Source organism: Paroedura picta, chromosome 4 (assembly GCF_049243985.1).
Source record: "Paroedura picta isolate Pp20150507F chromosome 4, Ppicta_v3.0, whole genome shotgun sequence".
NCBI lineage: Eukaryota > Metazoa > Chordata > Lepidosauria > Squamata > Gekkonidae > Paroedura > Paroedura picta.
Window position 1 is genome coordinate 107,645,727 of NC_135372.1, and position 25,618 is coordinate 107,671,344.

A 25,618-nucleotide genomic window follows, 5' to 3' on the forward strand; every position below is an offset into this window, starting at 1 on the left:
TCCAGAACTGCACTCCAGAACTGCACTCCAGAACTGCCCCAGATCATCTTCGTCGCTCTCCTCTATACCCTTTCAATTTTATCTACGTCCTTCTTGAAGTGAGGCCTCCAGAACTGCACTCCAGAACTGCACTCCAGAACTGCACTCCAGTTGTGGTCTGACCAGTGCTGTATACAATGGGACTATGACATCTTGTGATTTTGATGTGATGCCCCTGTTGATACAGCCCAAGACGGCATTTGCCTTTTTTACCGCTGCATCACACTGCCTGCTCATGTTTAGTTTACAATCCACAAGTACCCCAAGGTCTCGTTCACATACAGTGTTACCTAGAAGCGTATCCCCCATCCAGTAGGCATGCTTTTCATTTTTCTGACCCAGATGCAGAACTTTACACTTATCTTTATTAAATTGCATCTTGTTCTCATTTGCCCATTTTTCCATTGTGTTCAGATCTCGTTGAACTCTGTCTCTATCTTCCGGAGTATTTGCCAGTCCTCCCAATTTAGTGTCATCTGCAAACTTGATGAGTAGTCCCTCCACCCCCTCATCTAGATCATTAATAAATATGTTAAAAAGTACCGGGCCGAGCACCGAGCCCTGAGGTACCCCGCTACTCACCTCCCTCCAGTCTGATGAAACACCATTGACAACAACTCTTTGAGTGCGGTTCTCTAAGCAATTCCCTATCCACCTATCTGAAAATCCAGATTGCAGTCCTTCAATTTATCCACCAGAACATCATGGGACGGTATCATTAGGACAGTATACGGAGAAGAGTAGTTTTTATATCCAGTTTTTTTACTACCTGAAGGAGTCTCAAAGTGGCTTCCGATCACCTTCTTTTCCCACAACAGTTGTCCTGTGAAGTAGGTGAGTCTGAGAGAGTTGTGACAGAGCTCTAACAGGACTGTGACTGGTCCTAGGTCACCCAGCTGGAAACAAATCCGGCTCTCCAGATCGGAGAACTTGCTCTGCTGGGGGAAACATTCAAATAACAGTTGAGAAGAGAAGAGTCAATAACACACTCCTTTCCCACCCAGAGCATATCTGTTTGTGTGTGCCCCTGTGCAGAATAGAGGAGAAGTGGATGCAAAATGGTGCTGATTCTGTTGTTTCCCCATCCAGAGCAAAGATACGCTCTTATGTGTGCCTCCTTGTTCTTTGCATGAAAGAGAAAGAAGATTTATTTATTGTATGGCATGTGTGTAGTGTAGCCTAGGAGATTGTCGGGTTGTCTGGCAGTGAAGCAAAAGACATTCAGAGGTGGTTTGCGATTTCCTGCCTCCATGCCATGACCCTCGTGTTCCTTAGAGGTTTCCATCCAAATACTAGCCAGGACTGCCCCTACTTCGCTTCCAAGAAAGAGGAGAAACACTTTAAAAGGAAGGATAAGAAAGTGGTTATAGCAGCACTGGAGGAGGGGTGGAGAGCTACCCTGAATTACCTGCAGAAGCACTGATCACTCCTGCTCTATAGAACTCAGTGGTGGGCAGACAGTCATGTAGAACAAGTTCCAGCAACTTCTGGCAAGGTGGATCTCCACCATAAGTTTTTTTTTCTCCTTGCCCAGGGAACTGTCTTGACAATGGTTGCAAGGTAAAATTACCCAGACTCAGCATATCCCATTCTACACCTAAAGCATTTTGTGATATCAGGGATGGTACTGAATTCTCTGGGATATGGATTTCACTCTCTGTGAAAGAAACCAGAAATAATATTGTTTCTATACATCATATCAACAAGATATTAATTGGGTCAGCTTCATCAAACCAATAATCTGGTTTGCTATTCATTTTTCAGTGCTAAAACATTTTAACTAGAAAAGTGAGATGCTGTTGGGGGATTAGTATGGGTTTTCCTCTTAATTCTTTGTTTAATATTAAACAGGCATTTGATTTTGGTCAATAACCATTAAATTATTATTGTCATTGAAACATTATGATCTCCACAGTCTGCCAAATAAAATGTTATAATCACCCAAGGCTCATTTTTAATATGTGGATTCTTGGAATGAATTGCTAGGCTGATCCAACTAGAATGTTCACTTGCATAGTTCTTAGCACACCTTTTCTTTACCTTTATGCTAGCAGTCCTTGGGCATGTGCTCACGCAAAGAAAATGTTGTCATTGATTTATTCTGATATTTATACCCTGCTTTTGTCCCCATTGAGAAGAACATCTTCCAACCTCATCCTTTTTATCTGCACAACCATCAACTGCTGAGATGAATTAAGCTGAGAGAATCACTGGCCAAAAGTCACCCAGCAAGCTGGCCTGGCAGCATGAGGATTGGAACCTGGATCCCAGATTCTAGCCCCAGACTATACTAGCATCACTGCCTCCCCCTGTGGTCAGCTGGGCATGACACCTAAGCTCCAGGGCTCAGTGCTAGACCATTTGCTTGGTATGCAGAAGGTCTCCCATTCAATTCCCGACTTCTCCAGCTAAAAGGAGAGCTGCTGCCAGCCTGAGTAAGCATTACTGACTATGATGGGCCAGGGCCTGATTCGGTGTCCTGGCATTTCGAAGACTTCCAAACAGTTATTGCTTAACCAGTCCTCCTTCACCGAATGTTCTGATAGTAATAACGAATCCCTGGTGCTGAGTGTGGCTTGAATGAAACTTTTATTCATTATTACTATTCATTATGAAACCCTGAGGATAAGCCTCACCGGATCGTGCACCTTAAGCACCGCCCACCCTTGCCTCAAAGATGTGCGGGAGACAGTGGCCCCCTTTCCTAGATGCTTCCCAAAGAAGGGGTAGCGCATGACGCTCCCCCTCTCCTTTCTTGGCAGGACTTTTGTGCTTTTAGCAATTCGGTGGCGGATATATGGGATGCAGGCGCCCTGAACGAGTGCCGGAGTGACAGCTGAATTCTTGCCTGCCAGGCGCGGCCATGACCGGGGACAGACGGGAAGGGACATCCAGCCCGTGAGGACACTTCAAGACCCGCGCGCGCTCCCAGGAAGGGGACCTGCAAGGTGAGCGCGCCGACGGGACCTCTCTCTCTCTCTCTCTCTCCAGCGGCTCTCTTGCGCGCTGCTTTCCGGGCCGGGCCGCTGCAGTCCCGGGCGGGGGCTGTAGGGGTCGCTGCGGCCCTTCCTGGCGGCCAGGCTCTCGGTGCCCAGCCGCCCCCCGAGGAGGCTGAGGCTCCGGCTGGGAGCGCGAAGAGCAAAGGCAGCCTGATGCTGTGCCGTGCGGAGCCTCCTGCAAAGGTTGCGCGCCGGGGCCGGACGGCAGGACCGAGGAGCCGGGCGGCCTTGCCAGAGGGACGGGCAGAGGCGATGCCAGGCGGCCCCCGGCGCCACAGCCAGCGGGGCCCCGGCGAGTGGCGGCGCTGCTGACGGACGGACGGACGGACAGGCAGACCGACGGCCCGGCGCGCAGCCGGCGCGGAGGGAGAGGATGGGCAGCGGCGCGGCGGCCCCTGGGCAGGACGCGCCGGCCGAGCTGCGGTGAAGGCGACCCGACAGGTAAGCGGCAGGGCGGCGGCTGAGCGCCCGAAAAAGTTCACCTGCGGCGCCGTCGGACCGGGGGGGGGGTGTGCTCCGGCAGCCGCAGAGGGCTGGATCGGGGCCGCCAAGGGAGCGACGCCGGCGAGCCGGACTTAGGCGCGCGGGGGCTTTCCCGGAAGGGAAGGGAAGGGAAAGGAGAGACGGGAGGCTCCGAGCTCGTGTTGCCGACCCTCGAAGGCGCAATCGCGGCGGCCGGTCGGGCGCTTCCCGCCACGGAAGCAGAGCGCAGCGGTCCGAGGTGCTTGGGGGGGCGGCGGCGGCGGCTTCTGGGGCAGGTGAACGTCCCGGGGAAGAGGACCCGAAGAGAAACTCTCCTCCTCGCAAAGGAGCCTCACATCGCGGCCGCCGCGAGCCAGCCCAAAGGCTGCGGGGGACGGCCAAGGCCGGGGGCTCCTGGAGGCAGCCCCGGGGGGGGGGGGAGGAGGACCGGGAAGGGGCAGCGGAGAGGCCGCGGCGCGGAGAGAGGCGCTCCGCTCTGCCCGGTGGACCGGCGGGATGCTCTCCTTCCCGCAGCCGGCCAGAGTCCGCTGCTGCCTGCAGAGCCGGAGAATGGCGAAGCCCCGCTCCCCTCCCGCCCGGAATCCCCGGCCGCGACTGTTCCGAGCCTCCTTAGCGTCTGCCGCGCGGTTAGGTGCCTTTGGCAGCCCTGCAGTCTTAGATCAGGGCAGGTCGAAACCGGCGGGGAGCGAGTGTGTGTGAGTGTGTGTGAGTGTGGGTGTTTTCTTGGGTGCAGGAAAGACTTTTCTCGAGCTCGCCTCAGGGTTTTCTGACTGTGCACAGAATGCTTCGTGCTGCGTCCAGTTCCCTTTGGGAGGTCAGTTTCGGCAGGAGAGGCTGGCAGCTGTTCCGAAAACTATGGCTGCAGCAGAGCTCCGCCGAGTGCTCCCTTCTTCTGGGCCTGTCAGTTTGCATGGGGATCTTCCCCCCCCCCTTCAGCTGGAGGCAAAGCCTGCAGAAGATCCGTTCTCCTGCCAGTTAAGAAGCGCCGTCCAGGTTCCCGCGGGTTGGCTGAGCACCAGGCAAAAGGTCCATCCGTCCTTCCATTTTTATATGATGCATAGCGCTACTTGCAAACGATGCTTTATTGTCTTGCCTGTAATACCTTTTTTAAAAAGTCACAGGAAGGGTCCTGCCAGCCACTCCTACAATCACATGGGTGAGTTGTCTGGGAGCACCTAATCCTATGGCTGGGGACATTAAGAAGCAGCCATCGTGGTTAATGCTTGCCTGGGAGATTGCTGTGTAAGCCACGCTAACATTCCTAGAGGGAGAGAGGGAGAACGGCTTTGAAGGAAGATGACCATTCTAAAAAGCAGTGCAGGCCCACCCATGTGCTTCCCCGGACGTGCCTCCCAATGCAGATGGTCTGGCCACAGTCTGCTGCTCTCAGTAGAACGGGCGGATGTGCAGTCAGCTGTACACTACGTCGGAAGCAATGTGGTGTGGATAGGCCATCTGCACTGGGGGTGCACAGTTTGATTCCACCAGGAGACAGGGATGAGGCTGGGAGGCTGCTCACCAAAGAATGTGCCTCCCCTGCACCAGCCTTTCCCCCAGCATTCCTTTAAGCTATGACCCAGCAGGGTTGTGTTGACTTTGGCCAAGGCAATCCCCTCCCACCCCTGCCACCCTTCCAAATGCAAAGGACAGCCCCCCTTGCTCACTGCCTACATCAGTCAATGCCCTGAGCAAAGAGACGGTAGCACAGGGCCTAGGAGTGTCTGGAATTGGGCCTGAGAAGCTTGCTGCTTTGGTGAGATGGGGCCAGAATCTTGTCCAGGCAGAATGATTGTCTCTGGCTTAGGGGGTCCCAGGCCTAGTTGCCAAGGACTTTTTGCCTCATTTCAGGAGCCGTGTGCACATGAATGAAGGCAGAGTGCATTTTGGAATTTCTGATTGTAACAATATAGATAAAATAATATTGACACTCTCCTGGATGATGAACAGACGGTGCAGGAGCAAGGCTGCCGTTTCTTCATAGGGAATTTTATGCTTGTAAGCCTGAGAAGGCATCGCCTCAGCCAGGGCCATGGTGGTTCGTGGTAGCAGCCATCTTTCTCAAAAGCTGGTCTGATTCGAGACCATTGGGAAGCCATGTTCTTAGGTCTACAGGGGTTCCGCGTTCTCTGTCCGGGGTAGCCAGATCTGAGAAAATTGTTCCTCCTTTCTCCAGAATGGCCTACAATATACAGCTTGCCAACAGAGCTGGGAAAGAAAATCAGGATGCTAGATTGTCACTTGGTGCCTGTCACACAATGATAAATATATCTCCCCCCCCAGCTGCCAAACCGTGAGCCATCATGGAGTCAGTAGAGTGCAGCATTATAGATTTTGAAAGAAATCCTCTAGTGTTTGCCACAATATGGCCTAGCATCTTACTGTGCTGTAAAAATCTCTAATCTACCTCTTACCTGCCCTGCAGTCACCAAACGAGAGAGAGAGAGAGAGAGAGAGAGAGAGAGAGAGAGAGAGAGGATGGTGATTCCGCAGAGATCCATGTACCTAGGAGTTTTACACCATCAATTTAGCCACAGTCCTGGAAACGAAATGAATTGTACTAGACTGCCCCCTCCCAATGAAGAGCATGAATTTTTTGTAGTAACAATATTGTCTGCTGTCCCACTGTAAAAAGAGGATGTTTCTTCAGGAGCCAGATTTCTGTTTGTGAGTGGAGAAGCTGTGAGCAAAGCCATGAGGTTGGAAATTTCCTGTTGAAACAGAGGAAATGCTTTGGATACTCTTATTCTGAGTTGAGTAAAGAAACAGATAAAGGAGTTCTGGTTTTTTTTTAAGGGAAGAGCTGTATGCAGTGGCTGTGAAGTAGATTTGGCTGAGAGTGCATGACAGGCCTCCTAGCAAACTTCATGGCCCAGTGGGAGGATTTGAACCCAGGTCATTCAGTCTCTAAATCACTATCCTACACAGGTCTCTTACTGTGAACTGAAAGGGAGAACTAGTGGAATATGGTAAGCTGTGATCAGGGTAGGGGGAAGTAAGAAGGAGAGAGAAAGGAGGATCATTAGTGAGAAATTGAAGGAAAAATAAAGAATATAAGCTTTTTCTATACCTTGCTTTTCACTATGTAAAGGATTCCCAACCACCTTTCCCTTCCTCTCCCCACAGCAGATACCCTGTGAGGTAGGTGGGGCTGAGAGAACACTAACAGAACTTCTCTGCAAAAACATCCCTCATAGAAGTGTGACTAGTCCAAAGTCACCAAGCTGGAAGCATACAGAGGAGTGCGGAATCAAACCTGGTTCTCCAGATTAGAGTCCACCACTCTTTAACCACTAGGCCACATTGGCTCCAAGCTAGGAGGAAGTGAGGCTGTCTAAGCAGCAAGGAAATGTGAAGATAAGACAGGGGTAATCAGTATTCTCTAAACCATATATTTCTAAGCCATATTGAAGAAGTTGTGGCCATGTCGAATCAGTGGGCAGCATATGAGACTGCTGTCTTGATAGCAGGCAACATATGTAGCCAAAGGTCATGCAGGTCTGTTTTGGGCCATTCAGGTATATCAGCCCTGTGTCCCAAAATCATAGTCTCTTCTGTCTTGCTTACTCCATAAGAGTGCCAGATTTTTTTTTTAAATGCTCTCCTCCCCATTGAGTCAAATGAGTTAGAAAATTTTTCTTTTTTGCATGGGAAGGGGCCAGGAGCCCACTCTGCAGTGGACGTGTGACCGGGAAGAGCCAAGGTGTCATTCAGAGTTGTGCAGCAATCTAAATCTGAGAGAGGGAATCTTTCTGTTGCAGTGAGCATAGCAGGTGACTTTCAAACCCAGTTTCACCAGGTGCAACCTATGCTGTGATGCAACAGGGAACCTAGGGCTTGTTCATCACCCCTGAGAGGAGCAGGGCCCTAAAATGCTTTGCCACCCCTTGCTGATTTAGCTGTTGCTGACTTTTGATTTCCAGCACTGCTTCCCCACCCCCACCCCCTGAGCTGCATCGTTAAGTCTGGGAGTTTCCTGGCACTAGATGAAATAAAGGAGAGACCCAGCAGCAGCTCTGATCCTCAGGATGCCAGACAGTTAGTAAGAGTAATTCCCAGCTTTTAGGCTGAACTAAGGATTTTCTGGCTCTCCCCAGTTGTGCTATACAGAGAAAAGAAAGGAGCAAGTTGAGTGCAGGGGGGAGGATGGGGAAAGATGGGGATGGTTTCTTCTGCACTGGGGTACCCACTACTACCTGATTATGGGATGGCAGTTTATTTGTTCTTTCTGGCTCAGCTGTAACCACCCAGCATTAGAGGCTCCCACAACATGCCTGTGGCTTACGATGCAACACATAGACTGCAATCTTAAGAATGCTTTCCTGTGAGGAAGCTCCATTGAAGACTTAGAGGCCTGCGTGGGATTGCTGCCTTGAGCATTCAGTGTGGCACAGAGTCTGATTGGTCATCTGGAAGAATGCAGCATGAATCCCAATGTGATGCTGCCCTTTATCTAGGGGCTCTTTCTGGCTCGCTGTGGGCCCAGCAGACAACTTGTCCTTGAACAGCCACTGGGGATACTCTGCAGTGTGATGTTTTTGTGGGCACTTTGGCACAGGGATCATGTGATCCATTCTTGCCCCTTCCCTGCTCCTGTCTTCCTGAAAAGGGGTCCCATTCCCCTGCTGGAGATGGGGTATGGGGTCCCCTGCCTGCAGCTTCCATTGTCTGCCCCAAGGGGGTGGGGGAAGAAAGTTGCATATGGCTCTGGGTTACTTTTGGCAAAACAAAACAAAAATGGAATCACTGGTGACTGTATGGTTTTATCATCCATGACTTGGGTAACCCTGAGCCAATCACCACCAGGTCTTCCAAATGTGTGTTCAGGATTTATTTTTCCTGTTTGCAAAGCACCTTGTTTGAGTTGATTGGGAGGGGGGGGGGGGGTTAAAACAGACAACCTTCATTTGGTTTAGGGCAGGGGTAGTCAAACTGCGGCCCTCCAGATGTCCATGGACTACAATTCCCAGAAGCCCCTACCAGCATTCGCTGGCAGGGGCTCCTGGGAATTGTAGTCCATGGACATCTGGAGGGCCACAGTTTGACTACCCCTGGTTTAGGGTTTTAATGTTATAAACCACCCAGAGCCTGAATGGAAAGGTAGGATTCAAATGTTTTAAATAAATGGACCTTCTGTTTATGATTCTGTGATTGTCTGTGGCTTTTTAGCCCATTTAAATTAGGGGTGTTTCATCTGTCCTCATTCTCTTTAAAGTGATTTTGTTGCCAGCAGTGTCAGTTCATACATTATTCTATTCCTCACCTTCACAGTGGCTTAATATAATTTTTTTTTGGGTGGCCAAAGAAATGAAAGAATACTGTAGATAAAAATAATTATTTTTAAAAAATAAAACAAATTCCTTGAAAATAAGGTTCTGTAACAAACGATTTTGCCGTCCCCACTGCCCCCCCTTTCCCTTGTTACGTGCCAAGTGCTGGGGGGGGGGGACAAGTTGGCTGGTAGAAACCTGCAAGGCAAGTTGGAAAGGAAAGGGCAGCACAGCCAGTCAAGCTGGCTTCTATTCTCACAAGGTGCATGTCTAAAAGATGAATGAAGTATTTGCACATGCCCTGCATGGTGGCTATTCAGCATCTGTGACAGATACTTGGTGCATGCCATTCCAGGCCAGCTTTGCCTCTACTGACAATCTGGAAATGTTGAACCAATTCTGTCTACATTGACAAAATGCAGGGTATGTCTACACAAGAAGTTGAGTTTCTATACAGAATATGATGTAAAGAGTGAAGGAATCCTCTTGTAGAGAGTTAGTGTAGCACCCTAGTTAGAGCTGTGGACTATGACTGGGAAGATCGCAATCTGCTTTCTCACTCTGCCATGGAAGCTTGTAGGTGCAGATTGCTGCACAGCTGCCATGGGCCAGTCACAGTCTCTCAGTCTAACCTACCTCGCAGGGTTGAAAAGTGGGGTATAGATTAATAAATACATTTTCTAAAGCCAAATATTGATTATTGGTGGCTCAATTTTATGCTTCAGAGCAGGTTTGTAAATGGATGCCAATGTTGTATAGTTTCAACTTTTGTTAGCTGCATTTTAGCCCTTTGGTAATTTATTCATTAAAGAAATGACTAGATCAAACAGAACTAAGAAAATATAATTACACTCGGATATACAAATGAGTTGGGAAGAGTACAGGACTGGCGGTTTGGGCACATTGGAGACATTTGTGCTCAGAAAAAAATTCCATTTGCAGAGTGGGACTGCCCTGCCTTTCACTACTTGCTGAATCCCAGGAGACCCCTTGAAATTCCTGCAGTAAAGAGGTCCCAGAGGAACGGCATGAAGGGATAGTCAGAGGTATCGAATGAAAAGAGGGAACTGGAAGAACTAGTCCATCCCTATAGTTGGAAATCTTCCATGGGACCCAAGTCAGCACCTGTAGGTTTTCAAGTGATTGAGAGGTTGGTCCTCTCTTCCTTGAAGCTGCAGGAGCAGATTACTGATTGGTATGATCTATGAGAAAGAGATTCTTTTTTAAAAAATATTTCACCTGCCAGGTTTTGTATGAATCTAATGCTGATGTAGTGCCAAGCAGTGCAGTGTTAAATGTTTTCTGCACAGTTATGTGCTTCTTATGCCTTTATGTAAAAGTCCTTCCAGTCGTACATCTCAGATCTATTTCTGCAAAGTATTCCTTATTGTCATTTTAGAATTGCTAGAAATCTGTCTAGGGGAGGTGTGTGTATTGTGTTTATTGTAGGTATGGGTGAAATAGTTTGCTGTGTCAAGGGTTCATGGAGGAAAAATTTGGGCTTCTCATCACCCAGAAGGCCAAAAATGCACAGCAGAATAATTAAACTTCTTGGTACCATTCTGTCTTAGACTTGAGAAAAGATATAAATATAAATATAAATATAAATATAAATATAAATATAAATATAAATATAAATATAAATATAAATATAAATATAAAATATAAAATATAAAATATAAAATATAAAATATAAAATATAATATATATATATATATATATTTGCACATATGTTTTTCCTTCTTTATTTTTGTTCCTTATCTAGCAAGCAGTGCAATTACATGACTTCCCTGCCTTTAAGGCCATTCGCGGTCTGGTCCCAACATACCTGAGGAACCATCTGTCTCCTTACGCTCCTTGCAGAGGACTTTTCTCTGTGGGTCATCTAGTCCAACCCCCTGCATAATGCAGGACACTCACAACTACCTGCCCACCCACAGTGATCCCAGTTTCATGCCCAAGTGATCCCTCCACCAGAAATCTCCAGACTCCAGCCTGGCCTGGAGGAAATTCACCTACTATCCCACAATGCTGATCAGCAAATCCCTGGGTATGCAATTCAGGACCACAAGAGACAAACACTGGCACATCCCTTCCTGCCCACCCACTCACCATCTGCCTAAGTTCATAAAATCAGCATTTCTGTCAGATTATTATCTAGCCTCTGCTTAAAAACTTCCAAAGAAGGAGAACCCACAACTTCCTGAGGAAGCCAACTGAGGAACTGCTGTAACTGTCAGGAACTTCTTCCAGATGTTTAGCTGAGAATTTGTTTGAATTAATGTCAACCCATTGGTTCTGGTTCAAACCTTCGGGGCAACAGAAACAATTCTGCTTCATCTATATTTGAAGATGGTTGAAGATTGAGCTATTTGAAGATGGTTATCATATCTACTCTTTGTCGTTTTCTCTAAACAGACCAAGCTCCCTCAGCCTTTCTTTGTACAACTTGGCCTCCAAACTCCTCACCATCTTTGTTGCCCTCCTCTGAACACACTCCAGTTTCTCTACATCTTTCTTCAATTGTGGTGCTCAAAACTGAACACAGTATTCCAAGTGAAGTCTTACCAGGTGGAGTAAAGTAATAATACCACCTCTTGTGATCTGGACACTGTACTACTTTTAATACAGCCCCAAATCCCATTTGCCTTTTAGCCATTGAGTCACACTGCTGACTCATGTTCAATGTATGGTCTACTAAGATCCCCAGATCCTTTTCACACATACTACTGCCAAGACAAGTCTCACCCATCCTATACTGATGTATTTGGTTTTTCCTACCTTTACATTTATCACTATTGAACTCAGTTTTCTAGCCTGTTAAGATCATCCTGTATTTTGATTCTGTCTTTTGGTATGTTTGCTACCCCTCCCAGTTTAGTTTCATCTGCAAATTTAATAAACATCAGCTTGGTATGAGAGCCAGCTTGCTGTAGTGGTTAGGAGCTTGCTGTAGTGGTCTGGCAAACCAGGTTTGATTCCCCACTCCCCCACATGCAACCAGCTGGTTGACCTTGGGCTCGCCACAGTACTGATAGAGCTGTTCTGACCAAGCAGTGATATCAGGGCTCTCTCAACCCCACTCACCTCACTGGGTGTCTGTTATGGGGAGAGGAAAGGGAAGACGATTGTAAGCCGCTTTGAGACTCTTTCGGGTAGAGAAAAGTGGCATATAGGAACCAACTCTTTTTCTATGCCTTTATCCAAATCATTTATAAATATGTTGAACAACACAGTGCCCATGACAGATCCCTGAGGCATCCCACTTGTCACTCCACTCCAAGATAATGAACCATTGCCAAGCATCCTTTGGGTACTTCCAGGGGCCCCACATAGTGCCTCTCTGCTTCTCCCTTTCCCTCTTTAAGGACACTTGGAATAACATGCCTTTCCACTGTGTGTATGTATTGGGGGGGGTCCCTCTGTTAGGCCCCTGCAGATCTTTAAACTGGCTCTGGTGGTATGGGCCCTGCAAATCCTTAAGCCTCTTCTGGCTATCATTAAGTATAATTGTGCTGCATGCACCATGAAGACCACATACAAACAATACACTGGCTCTGAGCATAATTCAGCACAATGGAAAGGCCCTCATTGACACCACTGGGCAGTATTCAGCCTGTCAAACTCTGCAGCTTGGTGGTAAGTGTTGGAGCCTGGAGGGGTGTGTGTTGAAATAAAAAGTCTTTTTATTCCGACCATATAATCTTTCAAAAATGTAATCAGCACTTTAATGCTGGGCTCATAATTTCCCTTGCTCTCTACGAATAACCTCTACTAACTCACAGGAGCAATTTCTCGCCCAGGGTTTTCCACTACAGTTTTTTAATATGAATGCCTTAAAAAATTAAACAAACAGCTTTAATGACCGTGGCACAATGGAGGCTGAGTGGACAAGGCTTGGAAAATAGAAGGCGTTAACTTTCCCCTCACTCCATAGCTGGGTAGTCATTAGCTTTGCTGGAATTGGTGGGGGGGGGGGTGAGAATCAAATGGTGCTTCTCTTTAATTCTAATAATATAATCTCATCAGCATTTGACAGGCCCTGCTGGCTGCACTCCTGGAGTGTCCTGCTGCTGGTGGGGCTGGGGCATGAACCGGTGAAAAGAGTATAAGTTGCAAGGCTGGGAAGGAATGTTAGCCCTTGAAAAAGACTCTATGCCTGCTTAGTATTCTCGCCAGAGCCCCTTTTGGCAACTGAGCTGACAGGAGCCCATGGTATCTTAACTGGCATTGTCAGGAAACACATTGTCTCGTTTGCAGTCAGGGCTCCATGCCTGGCATGCTCCATTTGCTGATTATAATATAGCATTTCGACAGCGGTCACACAGGCTTTGGGCTTTGCGGGGTGGGGGGGGATGATTGTCCTGTCAACTCCCCATCCTGTCTGCTCTGCTGGCTTTGGGCAAAGCATGTTTCACGGCAGGGGTAGTCAAACGGCGGCCCTCCAGAAGGCCACCGTTTGACTACCCCTGTTTCACGGCAACAGTGCTCTCCAGAAAGAGTACAGAGGAGTCCGCAAGAGGAAGAGCAAAGGGCAGGAACACACTGCTGGCTTGTAACTGTAACAAAATTTAAACGGTGTCATGTAGTGCAAGAGCCAAAGGTGTCAAAGTCTTGTCAGCTCTGGAGACCAAATCCTGTGCTGACTGGTTGGGAAGGGGAAAGGGTGTTTTTACTGGGTAGCCCAAGAAGGTTACAGGTTTGTACATAGTTGCACCATTATGCTTAATGGTCGAGGCCAATTCTAACTATAACCACATCCAAATCTTGGGCCTCTGTCACGCCTCTTCTGCTCTCCTTCCTCTTCTGATACCTTTTGGTATCCAGCAGCTGGCAGACAACAACCATCGCAGTATGATTGCTGGTGCTATTGTTTTCCAGTCTGTGGTTTCGACATTTTAATCAGTTTCATATTATTTTATGGAATTTTATGGTTTTATTGCATTTTAGTTCTGTAAACTGCCCAAAGGTGATATGTCAGAGAGGGCTGGTATATAAATCCCTAAATAAATAAATGAATCTATAAATAAGTTAGTAAGTAAGTTTGGACCATCGATGACACAGCTGGACACTTATCACCATTATGGGAAACAGTACTTATGGGGATGTGTTTATCCCCAGTCCTGTGTACCCATTAGGACAACTGATGTGCTCTACTTCCATAGCATTCAGGAGGCCTTTGCATCAGCGATGGGCCTGGGTATTGGGCAGGGTATTGCTGGGATCCCCCCCCCCTTAAAGATAAAGTAGAGCTTACTGAAAAGAAGCAGGTATAATATACTTTGCTGCTCTTCTGTCACACTTGGGTCACATGAAAGCCATCCCGGCATTCAAGAGATGTCATGAAGGATTTATCTCATGAATATATCCAGGGCAGCAGCCACTGGCTCTGGGAAGTATATGAATTCTCTCTCAAAAACAAACTACTATTACTACTACTGAAAATAAAAGGTTCTGTTATGGCAGAATATGACCTGTTTTTCTCTGGGCTTCAGACACTGAATCAATGAGGAACAGCAGGAGAAGGTGGCAGGAGTGTGTATTGGGCCTACCGTCACCCACAGGTGCCTATGCTGCTGCCTTTGGAGGTCCAAAGCAGGGTTCAGAGGCCCCTTTTCTCCAGCTGGTCTTGACTTCTTCTGTGGGTTGTGGTGGTGACATGGGAGGAGGGGGCTTCCCACAGCTTACTAGGTTGAGCTTACCATGCCTGATAACCATGTCACCAGATATCAGTGTGGCACAAGTCAGGTTACAGCTGTGTCAGGAGCACAAATCAAGGGCAAAAAATGCCTGAGGAGCAGAAAACTGATACAAGGGAGTGCTGTTACAGACAGAGGGATCAAGAATTGAAGAAGAGATGTTTTTTTGTACCCCATTTATGTACCCTAAAGGAATCTCAAAGCGGCTTACAATCTCCTTCCCTTCCTCTCTCCTGTGAGATAGACGAGGCTGAGAGAGCTCTGACAGGACAGCTTTGTGAGAACAGAACTATCAGGACTGTGACTAGCCCAAGGTCACCCAGTTGGCTGCATGTGGAGGAGCGGGGAAGCAAACCCCAATTTTCCAGATTAGAGGCTGCTACTCTTAACCACTACACCAAGCTGGCTCTAGAGGACATTCTAGGGAGAAAAAAAACATTTGCTGGGGAACATGGGACAAGATTGATCTGTAAATCTTGTTCTGACAGAGAACTCTAGTAGTGAGTAATAGTAAGACGGGAATGCAATTGTTCAAAACAAGTAAGTGAATCCAAGATGCATGCTTGAACAGGTCCAGCTTGCTGCTTGTGGCCTTGAGGGCTTGAGATTTGTCTACTGCTACTACTCTTGCCCACCAGCTGGAGCTGCTTTCACCAGGCTCACATTTATCCTGCAACATCCCCTGAGAGCCCTGCACTCTGGCTTGCTTGTGTGTGCTGCTCCGGCACCATGATTGGGGTGGACAAGACAGCAAGGGAAGCTGTAGCAATGGGGGTGGGGAAACCATCTGTGTTGCCTCTTATGCTGCCCTACTTGTTTCTGGAACAGCTGCTTGGTGCTGGCCAGAGTCCTCTGCCAAGTGAGCCTTGCTGCTGGCCTGGGAGAATGGCCAACAGAGCATAGTGGAAATGTGTGCATTTATTGTATTCTGCATTACAAATACTCTCGGTGACCCACAGTCATCTTCCTTCTGCCTGTTGTTTTTCAGACACTCACAGGCAAGCACTACCTAGGGAGGCCTTAAGTTTCTGGGTATCTCAAGCAGGTGCTCTGAGCATGAAAGGCAAGCATGACACCTGACCACTAGGCTGTGAATCTGGGGGAGGCAGGGCTGGGGTTGAGCAGGAGAGTGGTGCTCCACTTGAAGCCACCCTGTGATCTACCCATCTATTCCAATTGATGTCCTGCCAGCCCTTGCACTGGAAAGGGCACTGAAAAGATTACCTTTTGTTAGGGTTGCTCACTTTGTATTTTTAAAGGGCTTTAAAAAAATTAATTCCTGCTACAAGAGTTAAAGCTCTTGGCTGTGTTGGGTTGCAAACTGACCATTCACTAAAAGTGTGGAAATGTCTTCAGAAGACAGTTTTCACTTGTTGAGAATAGCAAAGGGTTGAGAAATAGAGACTTTGGGTCCAATGAGACCCACTCATGACAGCCATGTGATTTGGCAGGTTGTCTTCAGGCTGCAGGGCAGAATGTGGCAAGTTGCTGCCTTGTGGGTCTGTTCTTGCAACCTGGCTGTCCCCATGAGAGAAGCAAATGGTCTACTCAATATGCAGATGATGGCTCTCAAATAATTCATGTGATAAGCATTTCTCTGACTTACTCAAGGACGGAGGCTCACATTTCGATTGCCTGGAGGATCTGGAAACATCTGGCTGTGATTGAATGACCTTCAGCAGATGGATGAAGCACCCTGGCAGGGAAAGGTTGGAGGCGCCATATGATCACATCCGCTCTTGGGACTTGGGACAGTGATCCTTACTGGGGATGATTTAGGAAGTGTGCCTAATTACAGGAGCAGAGTAACGTGAAGATAAACTGTGAGAAAATCAGGAATCATTGAGGGCTGGACTCCTGGAGATAATATCTCTCTGTGTGTGAATGTGTGTATTTCTGTGCATGTGCAGTGCAATGCCATTTTTGCAGCCTCTTATGTTCCACAGCAATGAGCAGTCTATGAAAACGGCCATTAGCAGCCCAGATAAGCCTCCATCAATCTTAGAGCTTGATACCTGAAACTGCTGAATCTCTCCTGTACGGTAATGTGGGAATGTACTTGATTGGGTTTACCCCATGATTGTATTGCAAGAACACACATGGTCAATTTCTGTGCCACCATACTCTTCAGACATAGCTGATACCTTACCTGTATTCCTCTTAAGTTTTGTTTTAAACTTGTTGGAGAATGGGTGACAATGGTGCAGCATCTTCCTCCCTGTTGTGGTATATCCCAGCCTGCCTCACTGGGCAAGAAACATACATGTCTCTTCTATTTCCCTGGACTTGCACCAGATGCATCTCTGAGAACTGTGAGATAGATAATATAAGAGATTGTGGCTCGGGTCTGCTTTCAGCACCATCGTCTGGAGGGTCGCTGGGGACAGCTCCGTGGTTTAAGTTCTGAAGCAAAGGCTTGAACTAGCCTCAAAAGGAGGTCTTTTCAGAAGACCAGGAACAATACCAAGACACATTTTTCTTGTTGCACTAGTTCTAATTGTTGCATTATTTAAAAAAAACTCTAGGGAAGATACAGTGGCATGTAATTTTAAAAGATGAGTTTTAAAAGTTTTGTCAAATGGTGGGGTATTTCTGCCGGAAAGGAATTTGCATGCTTAAATAGTACTTTTAAAAAAGTCCTAATGATTGTTTCCATGTTCAGTAAGAATTGTTTTTTAGCCACTTGGCGCAGCTGTTTGTAGAGCTTAGAAGATGGGTGCCCCTCTCCCTGTTTTCGCAGCTGCATGATTTCAGTTAGTCTTTCCTAGATCACCCTTCCCTTAATTTGTAGGACAATGAGGATGGGTCGTAGGAGAGGCTCTGGTGACATGGAGCCATTTCTTCCAGCAGTCTGCTGGTAAACAGGAGTCTTGATGGGAAGCTAGTCAATCAGCGATAACATCTCTCTTTCAGTTCTGACCTGTGCATAACCTTGACCGAGCCAGGGATCTGATGGCAGGTTGGTAAGTGCAGCTGATAAGGCATTTACCTCTGAAGAAATAGGGCTAGTGGAGACTCTCCTGATCCTTTCTTCTTTTGGACTCCCAGAAATGCTCTAAAAAGGGAAAAGCAGGGTACCCAAAATGATTGTTTCTCCATCTCCCTATTCTTCTATCTCCTGACTGGTCTTCCATAGTGTGATGAGTGTGTAATGCATAGTTCAGTCTGCTCTATGGACATACATCCTAGCAAACAGTCACCCGGATAGGCGTAGCCAACCAAACACATTTCATCCAGGCCTGTTTGTCAGAGGAGAAATTGGCGGTGCAGATGGAGTAAATGATTTGCACAGGGCTTCCTAATGAGGGAATCTTAATTCCTTCCCATTCATTCAAAGGTCACAGAAGGGGAATAATGAATTCTCAGCCTCCCAAGAGCTGAGTTTTCAATAAACCCCTGCTGGGATATCTTTGCCCTGGTGCCTCTGCCTTCTGCAGTGCCATGTGGTTCTGCTGCTTGTGTGTGTGTGTGTGTGCACGCACACATTTGCTTGTTATCCTCATTCCTTCAGATTGTCAGGTAGCTGCTTGTAATATTTTGTGCAATAGCAGCCCTTTTCTTCAGTTTTTCTATTGATAATTCAGTGATATGGAAAAGGGCTGAGGGAAGGAAACAGGAGACTGGTGGGGGAAGTCAGTCAAAGGGAGACTGGTAAAAATCCTATGGAGGTGAGACACAAGGGGCTGCCTGTTTTGTAACTCTTTGCCTGCCACAGTGATTGCAGTGCTCTCAGATTTCGGGCCTTGCCAGAGAAACATCCTGCTGACTAGAAGTTGTATTTAGAAGGTTACTTATATATACATGCATTGTTTCTGTTATACCATGGCTCTTAAGTGGCAAGGCTTCTGTGTGCCACAAGGACCCACCTGCTCGTGTATGAACCTTCACCTCTTTCCCCCAGTCCAGGATGTCTCTTCAGCATTACTCTGGCACATAACGCTTCCTCCCCAGTGTTAGTGCTCACAGCTACCCACAGCTGGCTTCCCGGATCATTTTATGTTTTCATATGAGAGCATCAGTGATGCAAGCACATTGCAGTCAAGGAAGCATGTTGGATTGGGTTCCGGATCTTTTTATTATAAGCAGAAATGCTGGCTTTCTATCACAAAAGCATTTTGGGGGATGTCAAATATTCAGTGGTAAAACAGTTTCTGCTTGAAAGAGAAAAGATCAAATGTTTATATGATGCCTCCTGTATCATGACCCTGTGGGACCTTTCCTGTGCATTGCTGCTTCTGCAAAGATCTAGAGAGACAAGTAGCCACACACGATGCATTAAGTAGCAGGTTTGGACTCCTTGAACCAGAACTGGCTTCTGGCAAAGATTCTGGGATCTCTCTCAGGTTAAAGTATTAATTAAGAGAGTGATGTATATAAACTCAGCTGGGGCACAGATTATCCTCTTGGGGTACATAATGGTACATAATGAGTATTTGCACGTTAGCATCTTGGTCCCTAAAGAACTGGGCATGTCTATTTCACATAATTCGTATTCATTACCTCTTAAAACACTACAGTTGTCCCATTTGTTCCTACAATCTGAAGGGGGTGGTATTTCCCCACCCTAGTGTGTGTTCGTAGAGGACTTCTGGGTCTGAATACTCTGAGTAGGTAGGAGGTGGTAATAATTCACTGTTATTACAAGTGTGATATTATTTATAATATATAATATATGCATGGACAAATTGCTAGTGTTGGGAGATTGTTCTTTTGATGTCAAGTATTGATGCAAATGTATTAGTAGCCCAGTTCACACTTGCTGGAGATTAATTCTGACAATGGAAACATACTTGAGTAGATCATATCGAGCCTGAAAGAAAAGCTGAATGGAGATTTGTAGAGATTTCCCATTGTTGTTTGACTCTGGAAAGTGATAGCTTCGGCAAGGTCATTAATGCTGCATATGAGGGAGGGGGTGAGAGAGAGAGAGAGAGAGAGAGAAGGCACACTTTTTGGCTCCTTCAGGACTAACCAATTTATTGTGATTTTAGCTTTTACAGACTCGTGCCCTCTGGATCTAGTCCAAACTTGTTAGCAAGGGTTTTGTGGTACTGCAAATACCAGCATGGCTACTCCTCGGGAATGGTGGATGGTTCCTTGATCTTTTTCAACCACTTGTTCTTCTGAATAAATACAGGGCTGAATTAAGACAGCTGTTCAGCATTGGCAGAGTGTGTTAAGTCATAACAGCTATTCAGCGCTGTGGCATTGGAAGCTGGGGCAATCAGGCATCTTCCTCCCAGCTTAGCCTCACTACTTTCTGGTGTGGTAGGTAATGAGTTACAGCTGGCAATAGGAGAGCAGCACAGTCTTATCTTTAAACTATAATGAGCACTTCCTGAGAAGTGGCATTTCCCTGCTGCTTCTACCCAGGAATCTCCCTGGCACAGCGGCATCCTCCCAGCAGCTCCAACCAAGCCCTTTAGAAAGGCTCTAGTGGAATTCTTTTCAGGCTGCCCTCTCCCTCCCTTGGCACGGCCTGTTGGAGCTCATAATTTCAGAGACAATGTTCCTTGAAGGATACTTCTGCAGGAAGCACACGTAGTTCTCTTCTGTTGTCACTGGGACCTCCTCAGCAAAAGAAAGTGGTGGCATCACTAGGCTGTAAAATCAGGCATCAAAAACAGACCCAGAGCAAAATTATTTGGAAAAGGGTTGGGAGGGTGTCTGTTAGCAGCAAGTCCATGTCACTTGCCTGACACTCCTCAGTATTCTATACAGTTGATCTCCTGCACCAATGCTTCTATCAATAAAGAGACATGATGCACGATGGGAGGGTGCAGTGGATTTTACAATATTGTGTATTTCTAGCAATACTAAAAAAACAGCTTTAATTTGTCCGTTTCATAACAATACGCTATGACTGTAGACAGAAATACAGCTTTAATCTGGGTGCTTAACAGCAATATAATAGAAATTTTGACAGGCAGGCATTAAAACCCAAATATGCTTATGTCGTCTGCATTTCGTAACTCTTACATAGAACATATGTGTGACTCCATGGTACCGCTGGGGTTAGCAGGGGTCAGCACACATTCTAGGTCCTCACTCTTGAACCTCAATCAGCCTCAATTCTGAGAGGGGAAAACTTTCAGATCACCCATGCTCTTCTCCATCTCTCCGCACTGTTTCCCTTTCCTGTCAGTTAGGTCCTAGGAGAAATGGGACCAGTCCTCCTTGTCCTGAGACCCTGACATTTAACAGGCCTTCTTGAGTATGCCCACTCCCTCACCTGTCCTTGTTTCCTGAGGGATTAGCTTCATCCACAGAAAGCAAAGGCACACCTGCTAGTCCGGTGAAGACTTTATTATGGTAAGTCCAGTTCTGGTTTCCCCCCCCCAGGGGTGCTGGCCCCATTCAACTGAGTTGGCTTAATGCCAGGCACATCAGCCCCCAGGCCCTCCTGCAGGTGCCTTCCTGCCACCTTTATTGGGCCTGAGTCTCTAACTGCCCATGCCTCCTGCCCATGCCTTATACTTGTCTGCTCTCACTTGGAGCTGCCTAGGGCAAGGAAGAGTTCTGGTGCCTGTTGCCAGACATGCTGGCATTGCCTGTTCTGTGTCCTGGATTCTTGGTAAATTTGGGGGGTCTGTGGGCTGCCTTTGTACAAGTGTTTATCTGCTATGATTGTGGGCATCAGGTCTGGCTTCTTCATTAATGCCTGGCTGTCTATAGTAAAAAAATGAAGCAAGCTAGAAAGTGAACTATTCTTTGAACAAGGGCTGGAGTTTTGAGCTAAACCTATTAACTCGTTTTATAATTCTTTTTCTTAGGATATGTCTTTTCTGTCTTGGCACTGCTGCTTGGTTCTATTAAATCCTTGAGTTGAGTCTGTAGTTCTATATCTTCCTGCAAATGTACAGATACTCATAGTGTATTGTGTGAGTCCCTGAATTTCACATCACATTGCTCTGTTTCAGGAGTGGCCAGACAGTGGCTCTCTAGAGCAGGGGTAGTCAAACTGCGGCCCTCCAGATGTCCATGGACTACAATTCCCAGCGAATGCTGGCAAGGGGGCTCCTGGGAATTGTAGTCCATGGACATCTGGAGGGCTGCAGTTTGACTACCCCTGCTCTAGAGTATCTGGCTGGAGCTCATGGTGCTGGCAGGGATTCATGGTAATTGTAATCCATGGACATATGAAGAACCATATTTTGGCTACCCCTGCTCTATTGTGTGTTTGATGTAATTTTTGGATGCTCTCACAAGAAAAATTCTCCTTCTCTCTCTCTCTCTCTCTTTTTTTGGTAAATAAACTACAAAATAGTATATACAGCAAGAGCCCAGAGATAGGCAACACTAATTATAAAAAATAAATTATTTCAAGTGAAGTGTCTACACTGCATGAAAGAAACCCTGCTGAATTTAAACAGTTCTCTAACTGGTTGTTTGGAGGAATAAATGCCATATCTGAACAATATAGGTATTGGAAACTGCAATTTGTTACTTTTAAAGCATTCCTAGGAAATTCCCAGGAGATCTCCCATCAAGGCATTGGCCAGTTCCAGCTCTGCATGGCATTAGCAGGGCTGCTTTATCTTTGGTCTTCCAGCCATGTCCAGGGATAGACTGTTCTCTGCACCCTCTTTACACCCAACCCACACAGTCAGCAGTGTTGTGCTCTTTACTCACTGTCACCTCTGCTGACTGGTGGGAGAGTCCAGTGGGCAGAAGCACCCTGTGTGTCTCAGCTGTACGCACTGTTGTAAGCATTAAGCAAAGATGCTTTGAGTGTGTCCTTGGGTAGAGGCCGAAACCAAAATTGGTTGGCATTTTAGTTTACTATCTTGGCTTCTAGTCTGGCAGTTTTGAACAACAATTTATATTGGGTAGTTGTGAGATTTTATTGGTAACTTGAACAATTGTGAGAGAGAGAGAGAGAGAGAGAGAGTTTTGGAATAATGAGAAAAAGGGGAGTCTGTACGAAGTTGCTTGGGTAAGGATCAACAGATGAGATTGCAGCAGAAGCCTCAGCCACAGTACCTTCCTTGAACTCAATGATGGTGTAGTGTAGGCCAGGGATGGCCAAACTGTGGATCTCCAGATGTCCATGGACTATAATTACCATGAGCCCCTGCCAGCATGGGCACCTGGAGAGCCACAGTCTGGTGTAGAGCTTTTGTGTCTTTTTTGGGAGCTTGCTGTGGCTAAAAGCTCCAAGCTGCATCTTCTGTGTGCTCTTTTCATAGGCAAGCACAAGTGTATCTGCTCAGGAAGGCTTTAAAAATACTGCTAGTTAGCTGCACTGAGCTTGCTTTTGAGTGTTTTATAGCTGTCGATTCTAAATTGCTGACAGTTTTAAACATTTTTTATTTTTAACAGATGTTTTAATTTCTTTTATTGCATGTCACTTTGAGTATTTTATAGAGAAGAGACTAAAGCTTTATAAGTAAAAAATAAATGCTCGGTGTTTATGAATCTTAACCTCTTGGTTAGAATTCTTGCTTCGTGCAATAGAGTGGAAGTCTTTCCCCTTCCTTTTTTTCTCACTTCTGTAATGCTTCTTGCCTGGTCAAGTGATTGCATGGCTGATAAAGCAGTGCAAGCCCAAGCTGCACATGGTGGATGTGGGGTCCTAGTAGGAGGTGACATTGGTTTAGTTGCAGTGGGACATATATTACTCATCTGTAGCTATAAGAAAAATTGGGTTAGCCATCACTTGAATGGGGAACACAACTTAGAAGTATCTAAAAAACAACCAACACATCAGGAATGGATTAATGAATGTTTATTCTTCTTTATGCATTGCTGTATTATATATTTTTAGCCACCAGGTCACAGCCAGCCTATGTAGGGCTTTCAAGGGAAGGGACGTTCAGAGGTGATTTGCCAGTGCCTTATTCTGCATAATGACCCTGGTGTTCCTTGATGGTTTCCCATCCAAATACTGACCTGGGCTGACCCTGCTTAGCTTCCAAGATCTGAAGATCTGTGCTGTATTCATTTAGCATGCATCAAATCTTGAACTTGATTAAGAAGGGATGGGGGGTACTCAGCCTCCAACAATGTTGGGAAAATAAATTTAAATTGCATTAAAGTCTAATGCAGAATGTCTAATTTTAATATCCACTATGATTGATGGTCAGTAGGTTTCTCAAATCTCCTGCTATAGCTGGAGACCTCCTGGCAAACCTTTGTTGTGTCATATTCTTGGGACTGTCACGAGCAACATTGTTCATCACAGTATCCTATATAGCAGCCCTTTTCAGGGTCTGTGGCACAGGGCAGATGCAGGTTCAATCACAGAGCTAGACATCTGGACTCACAACATCAGCCTAAGGAGAAGCACAGGCTCCAAAATGATCTTTCTGACTAAGGCCAGTACTAGACCAGCCGCCTACCATCTTTAAAGACAGCCTGGCTACTTTAGTGACAAATAGCAGGAGGTCACTCATGACACGTGGGTTTTGTCTATTGTTAGTTTGGGTTATAGATGAGAGTTTTGGCAATGACCACCCATTCAACATCCTGATCAGGCTCTAAATAACTTTGTGCTTCAGTTGGAACAGGAGATGTTGTCACTTATCGAAAAGGGTGTGGTACAAAGGGTTCTCTGTATTACCCCCATCAGAAATTTCTACTCAATTTCCCCCCCTGGCACCCAGGAAAGATGGAGACCAGACCAATTCTGCTATAAACTGTTAATATCATACTGTGGGTTTTGTGTACTTGACCTTCAAGATGCTTATTTCCATAAAGCTATTTACCCCTGTTATTGCAGGTACCTACATGTTAAATATAATGATATTACTTATCAGTACACAACCCTTCTGTTTCGGTTGGCGACTGCCCCATGGGTATCTTATAAATGTGTTGCTGTTGTGGTAGCACATCTAAGGTCTAAAGGTTGTTCTGTTTACCCATAATTGGATGACTGGCTCATTACAGTACCTTCCCACGAGGAGCTAGCATCGCAGGTTTCCCTGATTATACAAATGTGCTAGGAATTAGGTTTGGCAATTAACAGCAAAAAAGCATGCCTTCAACCTTCTCAGAAGGTTTCCTTTACTGGGGCCCTTCTGTATATCACAGTGGCCAAAGCTTTCCTACCGGTAGATTGGGCCTTTCACATCAAGGCATTGATTAGGTGCCTGTCTAACAACAGATTTCAATCAGTCCTTTTCTTTCAGAAGCAGTTTCTTCCCTTAAAGTACTTTAATATCTGCCTACCATGCCAAGATGTAGGACAGGATGCTGTTTTCTCATGCAGTGACCTAGAGATTTTTTGAAGGTTTTTTTAAAAATTGTTTTCTTCATGGTCACATATAGTGTGGCAGTGGTCCTTATCAGTGGTTCTTTCCTATCTCATCTTGGCCTCGTTTGAACCATTAGATTCCTGTACTCTTGACTTTCAAGGTTGCATTTTTGATGATGATCACATCAGCCAGGAGACTGGGAGAGTTGGCAGCATTGATGGCTGACTATCTGTTTATTAAGTTCCAGACTAGCCATGTAGATCTGAGCCCCAGTTTAGATTTTTTTTACAGTAGGTGGTTGCTAATTTTCATCTTGCTCATGACATTCTTTCTAGTATTTTTTTCTGTCGCCTAACACACAGGCCAAACACCCTCCACTACATTCCTTAGATGTAGTCTTTATTTGTTTACTTAGACAGAATAAAAGAATTCAGGCAGTCCCCATGCCCAGTCCCCCTGGTAGCTCAAGGGGGAGGCTACCCTTCAGTTAGATGGATCATTCCTAGATGGATAGTCTCAGCTATTTAGTTGGAATATGAGCAGGCCAGTCTACCTTGTCCTCTGGAGCTTCAGGCACATTCCTCACAGGCACAGGCAGCATTAGTGGCATTCCGGAGAGGCACTCCTTTGGAGGACTTCTGTTAAGCAATGACATGGTGATCACTGGGCATCTTCGCCATGCACTATTCTGTAGATGAGAATGCAAGAAGGAGTCAGCAGTTGGCAGATCTCTGCTGCACTCCTTGTTCCACTGAAACCCAACCCTCTTCCAAGGTAAGGAGTCCAGTAGTCTCCCAATGTGTGACTGTACAAAAGACTGAAGATCAAAACAGTGTTGCACTTACCTGTAACTGTTGTTCATAAAGGGGGCTTCTGTGCAGACACAAATTCCCTCCTTCCCACCCCACTGTGAGTTCATAGGGCTCCTCTCTGCA

General features: G+C 46.4%; 1 protein-coding gene across 2 annotated transcripts in view; it reads left to right on the plus strand.

Annotated features, from left to right (window-relative positions):
• Positions 1 to 3,106: 3,106 nt before the first annotated feature.
• TAFA3 (TAFA chemokine like family member 3) overlaps positions 3,107 to 25,618 on the plus strand; it is a 104,763-nt gene continuing 82,251 nt past the window's right edge. Inside the window, exon 1 of one of the 2 annotated variants that reach the window (XM_077334923.1) lies at positions 3,107 to 3,479. The gene's annotated coding sequence lies outside the window, so the exon portion shown is untranslated. Of the gene's footprint in view, positions 3,480 to 3,705; positions 3,760 to 25,618 lie in introns of those variants that run through there. The other variant, XM_077334924.1, reaches the window with a different exon arrangement.